At 44.5% G+C, this 6,000-nt stretch overlaps 1 pseudogene across 1 annotated transcript in view; it reads right to left on the bottom strand.

The window, feature by feature from the left end:
* Window positions 1-688: 688 nt before the first annotated feature.
* Window positions 689-6,000, bottom strand: part of LOC147725244 (nicotinamide N-methyltransferase-like) — a 95,014-nt pseudogene continuing 89,702 nt past the window's right edge. The window contains exon 5 of the transcript XR_015310133.1: window positions 689-1,577. The product of XR_015310133.1 is annotated as a nicotinamide N-methyltransferase-like (transcript). The remainder of the gene's footprint in view (window positions 1,578-6,000) is intronic.

The following is a 6,000-nucleotide window of genomic DNA, read 5'->3' as shown; positions in this document are numbered from 1 at the left end:
CACAAGAACTAAGAAGAAGAAGGGAGAGGAGAAGGAAGGTGGCAGACTCCCTTAGGGAAGCATGGTGCACAAGAACTAAGAAGAAGAAGGGAGAGGAGAAGGAAGGTGGCAGACTCCCTTAGAGAAGCATGGTCCACAAGATCCAAGAAGAAGAAGGGAGAGGAGAAGGAAGGTGGCAGACTCCCTTAGAGAAGCATGGTCCACAAGAACCAAGAAGAAGAAGGGAGAGGAGAAGGAAGCTGGCAGACTCCCTGAGGGAAGCATGGTCCACAAGAACAAAGAAAAAGAATATAGAGGAGAAGGAAGCTGGAGAATCCCCGAGTGAAGCATGGTCCACAAGAACCAAGAAGAAAAAGGGAGAGGAGAAGAAAGCTGGAGACTTCCTGAGTGAAGCATGGTCCACAAGAACCAAGAAGAAGAAGGGAGAGGAGAAGGAAGCTGGCAGACTCCCTGAGTGAAACATGGTCCACAAGAACCAAGAAGAAAAAGGGAGAGGGGGAGAAGCTTGAGACTTCCTGAGTGAAGCAGGGTCCACAAGAACCAAGAAGAAAAAGGGAGAGGGGGAGAAGCTGGAGGCTTCCTGAGTAAAGCATGGTCCACAAGAACCAAGAAGAAGAAGGGAGAGAGGAAGAAGCTGGCAGACTCCCTGAGGGAAACATGGTCCACAAGAACCAAGAAGAAGGGAGAGGAGAAGGAAGCTGGAGACTTCCTGAGTGAAGCATGGTCCACAAGAACCAAGAAGAAGAAGGGAGAGGGGAAGAAGCTGGCAGACTCCCTGAGGGAAACATGGTCCACAAGAACCAAGAAGAAGAAGGGAGAGGGGAAGAAAGCTGAAGACCTCCTGAGTGAAGCAGGGTCCACAAGAACCAAGAAAGTTCATGAGGGCATGAACAAGGCTGTGAAGTAAAGTAAGTTCACTGCTCGCCGGATTGATTTTAATCCACACCCATTGATTACCAAGCTTTAGTGCTGAATGCTTTTCAATTGTTCTAATTTATATCATTAAACTGAGTTATTATAGTTGCCTATGTTGCATATTATTTTCAAGATTACAATTCAAAATCATCATGATAAGGGTGTAATATGAAGGAATGCGATGCAGGTAAGAGCTGGTCTCTCTGTCACTGCCCCCACAGTGATTCTACATGTCTCTTTCTTTTTTTGCCTTTAAAATGATAAAACTTTGAACATCACATACATTGTATAAACCTTGTGTTTTCCGTTTCAAAATGTAAGATTCTAGAATGTTATAACCATTTTCTATGAAAGTCTTTCTAAGAAAATCCTCCTTGAGGCAGAACAGAGGAAACGTGACACCCCCAACCTTGTAAAATGTTGCTCCAAGGAAAGCATACATCATTAGATATCCCCCCTTTTTTAACAGAGGGGAGACATTTCTCAAAGCATCACTGTAGGACGTCTCATCTGTAGCAAAGTACTCCAGTGAGTAGGACAAGGCCAGACAGTCCACGGGGGGCAGCACGGTGGGCGCCACTGGAGTGCTGCTCATGAAATGACATCGGAGAACATGTTTGACTTGTCTTCGGAAAGCAATTTGTATCTCATTCAAAATACCACTGAAAATAAAGATATATGTCATTACTAACATGCAATTAATTATTCATCACCAGTTCTTGTAGCATAAGCTACCATCATGATTAGATAAAACAAAACGAGGAGTAAGGTTTAAGATGGGCTCTGCTGTGCACTTTGTATCACTCACTTCCCTGTTTGATTTTCTGTTTTTATTGTTTCTGAAAGTATGAGATTCTTCTGTAATATAAAAGTAATGTTCCACCAGCATTTCTGTTGTACACTTTGTATCACAGACGTCTCTGGAACAGTTCACCTGTTTGATTTTATAACGGAGTTGACACCCAACAGCCGATGCACAAGATATTATACACTTGCCACATACACTACCTGGCATCATCACCTTGAGGCCACTTCTAGTGTCACAGAAATAGTGGGTCATACTTACAAGCCCCTATCGCCACAGGAACGTCACTTTTAGCAATGATCCTGTGGCGATAGGGGCTTCACCTTTTTACAAGGTGGCGTTAAGACACCTGACATGGCTTAACACAGCCTTGTAAATAAGGCCCTCTTTCAAGCTAGACTGAGCGTGAAAGGGGGTGGCAATTGGTGTTGCAGCGGGCATTCCCCGTAACACCCATTGATTTTGAGCTCCGCTCTATTTACAAGGGTGGCCTAAATAGAAGGCAGCGCCAAAATTAAGACCAGGAAAAAACTGGTCTTAACATGGCGAACCGAGGAGAACTGCCATATTTCGCCTTGTTTCTGCAGTTTCTATGTGTGTTACATTGCGCAGCAAACATAGTAACATCAAAACACTATGAATGATTGTTTATATGTAGGAAGGTTTCCCGTACTGCACATAAACAACCATTAAACAAATGATGAGTTGCAACTTCTACGTGTGACGCACAAAGCAGCACAAATAGAAGTTAACAATAGCCATTCTGGATTGTTTATGTGCAGGAAGAGACACCTTCCTGTGCATAACCAATCATTCAGTGAATGCAGGCACGCTTGCACTCAGGTGCAAGGGTGCCGGCGTTGGCACTGTGCAGCTTAATTTAGCACCAGCTCTTGGGGAAGCGCAGTGAAGTGCCGTATCTTTGTAAATATGACTCATCCCAGAGTTTTCATTCCGCAGCACGTGGCGTTTGCATTTTGTACTTAACGCCACACTGATTATTTAGTGGTTTTGTCCCCCTTGCCCCCACACCTACAAATTAGCTTCAGAGGGTGCCTTTTTCATTCTAATCTTAACACCACGCGCCACCATTCCCTTGTACATTTGCCCCAGTGTGGCCTAAATATGAAATATAATTATGCCATCCCATAAGAAAATCTACACCCAATGGAGCCAAACGTTTGTAAACAATATGTGTGCCTCCATATTTAGATGGAAGAGTATTTCTGTTATTGATGATCTGAGTCATATCCCACTTACCATCTGCACTTCATTCCATCTACCAAGAGCATACAATTGAAATGCCTTGTGTTTTATGTACATTATCAAATGCACTCAGCAGATGCAGGCTTTCGGACAGTGGCAGCAGGTTATTGGCGGTAGAGTTGCCTGCTCCCTGACTCGGGGCATTCTGTATGAAGTCTGTCTTATTGCCCCTCTCCTCCTCTTGTGTTTTTTTTCTGTTGCTAAAGTAATCAATTCTAAATTCTCTCAGATAGCCTAGAGAGGCAAGGGGTTACCTTATGAGGTAGGAGTAAATATGAAAGGCAAATCAGAGCTGAACCACAGTTGAAGTAAACACAGATCACTGCTGAGGCAGCTGCTGAGACAGCTGAGGTGACACGCCTCGTGCACAGCACTGTCCTTTGTCATTTTCAGCTCACATGGGACCTCAGAAAGCTCCTGCCTCCCCCTCTGCACAGATGCAAAACCACTGGGAGGGCACATCTTCTGCTGTTTGCCTTTTTCTGCTTCTGTGCGTGTCTGGTTGGCCCACAGGTTTTTAGGTTTCTCCCGCGAAAAATCTGTGCTTGAAAAATATATTGTTTTTAATATAAACTTAAAAGGGACTTATATCCTGCCTCCTTTCTATCCTGGCTTCTCATTGGTTCATGTGAGGGAGAATTACCTTTACTCCATTTCTTTTGGTTGTACGGGTCGTGCAGGTGTAAACAGGGGGTACCATAGGTGCCTCCTCTGCCCCCAACCAGAGGGTGCACACAAAAGGATGCCCTGCTGTCAGCCCCCAAACATGCTTCCCGACATGGTTTCCATGTTGGACAGGCAGGCATGAAAATCATGCCGGAAGCCATTTCAACGAGGGAAAGGCCCACCCGTTGGGATGACGAGCCACTTCCGAGGTGCCGATGGGCTGCTTGAGCCCATCAGAAGCCAGCTGGAATGCCCAGCCCATTTAGTTTCCAACCGCCAACACTGTAATGCTGCGGGCAGAAAGTTAACTGAGGTGGTTACGATGCCGCCCAGAAGATGGTAGGAGCCTTTCATGGCTGTATCGTAATTGGCCCCTAAGTGATTTGCATAGAATCGCAGGAGAAGTGTGGCTCACTGGTTAGAGGCAGCATACCCGGAAGCTGAGATCGGCACGGGACCAGGGTTCGATACCCAACGCGGCAGGGTCTTGGGTCAAAATGTCAGCGGACCTGATAATTCTCGCCTCGGCGCCTACTCTAAACTTGGGTCCCACTCTGCAACTCTGGGCAATAGCTTACTTAATCTTCACAACGGCCCCTTCAACGCCGGGGATGCCTGGTCTCACCTTGGGGGTGCCCAGAAGGGACCATCTCACAGGGAAAGCCAGGACGGGTTCCCCAGCGGTACACAGCGCTGGGACGCCCGCGGTGTGGGCAGCTGTGCGCTTTACAAGTATACAACATTTAAAGGATGGTGCGTGGCACTACCAAGACTCCAACCAGCATCCCCAGCTGTTGAGTCAGCAGCTCTGGCCACTGTGCCACATATTCTCCACTCCCATGTTATTTATCCGGAAGCTCTTTCATTCTCCCGGACAATGATTAATGAAAACAGCTCTTTATTCATTACCCAGGCGAAACGGTTGCATTACCAATGCTTGTCTGTTTCTGCCTTAGCACATGCTGCCCCTTTGTGTGAACGTGGCCTAAATGCTTGTTCTTGGTTGCAGCAAGTTCACGTAAGAAGTGGGCCAAGGTGACAGCCATAGAAAAGGGATTCCTTAGTGTTGGATTGCTTTGTGATTTTGATTGATGTTCAGACTCAATCTTGCAAAAATAGGTGGTTTCTGAAATTAAAAAGCAATACCACTTGGTGCCAGTAGTAGGCAAACTCCCACTTGACGCATGCAGTGGTAGTACTAATACTTTATTCAGTTTTAAGTAACCATCAAAGCGTATACATCCATAAGTACAAGAACATTAAAACATATACCATAAAAGTACATATATTTCATCTTATGTTAAAAGAGAATATCAAAATAACAGTAATCATCTCGTACTCAAGACTAAAAACAGGCAGAAATACATCATCAATCTCTTAAGGTGAGAACATCCAGACAAAGTCATTATATCTCGTAAAACGGCGTTCTCGCAGGAGCAGATTAATAGACAGTGAAAAAAGTGGAAAAAGTTTGCTGTGGATAGTGCAACCAATAGTAGTGTGCAAAAAAGAAGATAGTTTAACAATTTAGTTAGCACAACCCTGGACAGTAGGCTTCAAAATGTTAGTTCTCTTGAACCAAACTGCTTGTAAAAATGTATTAACTGCAAATACTCTTAATGGAGTTGTATCAGTTTTTCAAATCCTAAAAGCTACCAAATGTCTGTGAGTTCCTATATCACGGCAGATGGGCACAATCCATTTGTGATGTAAATTAAAAAATGTCGGCGAAAAAAACATTAAAGGGCATATTAGCAATGAACCTCCTTAAAATTATCACAGTTTTAGCGGCAGGAAACTGCCAATAAAACGGCGATAATGGGCTTGCTAATATGCGTTATAGAATTCCTATAGAATCCCAGGTTAGATGTCCTGCACATCTATCCTGGGATTCTATTGGCATTCTATAACGCATATTAGAAAGCCCGTTATTGCCGTTTTATCGGCAGGAAACTGGTGATAAAACGGCGATAATTTTAATGAGGTTCCTTGTTAATATGCCCCTCTGTGTATCTCGTTTTCGTCATTCAGCCCACATGCCGGATAAACAATAGACCCTTGCTTTACATGTAAAAGATCACGAAGGACGAGCTCCGTGGTGAAAACTTATGTACAGACTTCTAGCGAGAGGCGAGATATTACATCTAAACACTTCTCAAAGGCAGGAAAAGGCTTAAAATCTACAAACAAGGTCGTCAAGGAGCCGTTTGAGCTGTTTGTTATAATCCGGCATTTATATACCGAGCTTTCACCATCTTGGGAACGTCTTTACCCATCATAGATGGTCAACCCAGTATCTCTGCAAACCCAATTTCCCCAGCCAAACAGAGACAAGTTTAACCAATGGG

This window comes from Lissotriton vulgaris, chromosome 4_1, assembly GCF_964263255.1.
Source record: "Lissotriton vulgaris chromosome 4_1, aLisVul1.2, whole genome shotgun sequence".
In the NCBI taxonomy this organism is placed as follows: domain Eukaryota; kingdom Metazoa; phylum Chordata; class Amphibia; order Caudata; family Salamandridae; genus Lissotriton; species Lissotriton vulgaris.
This window is presented reverse-complemented; position numbering and strand designations above follow the sequence as displayed.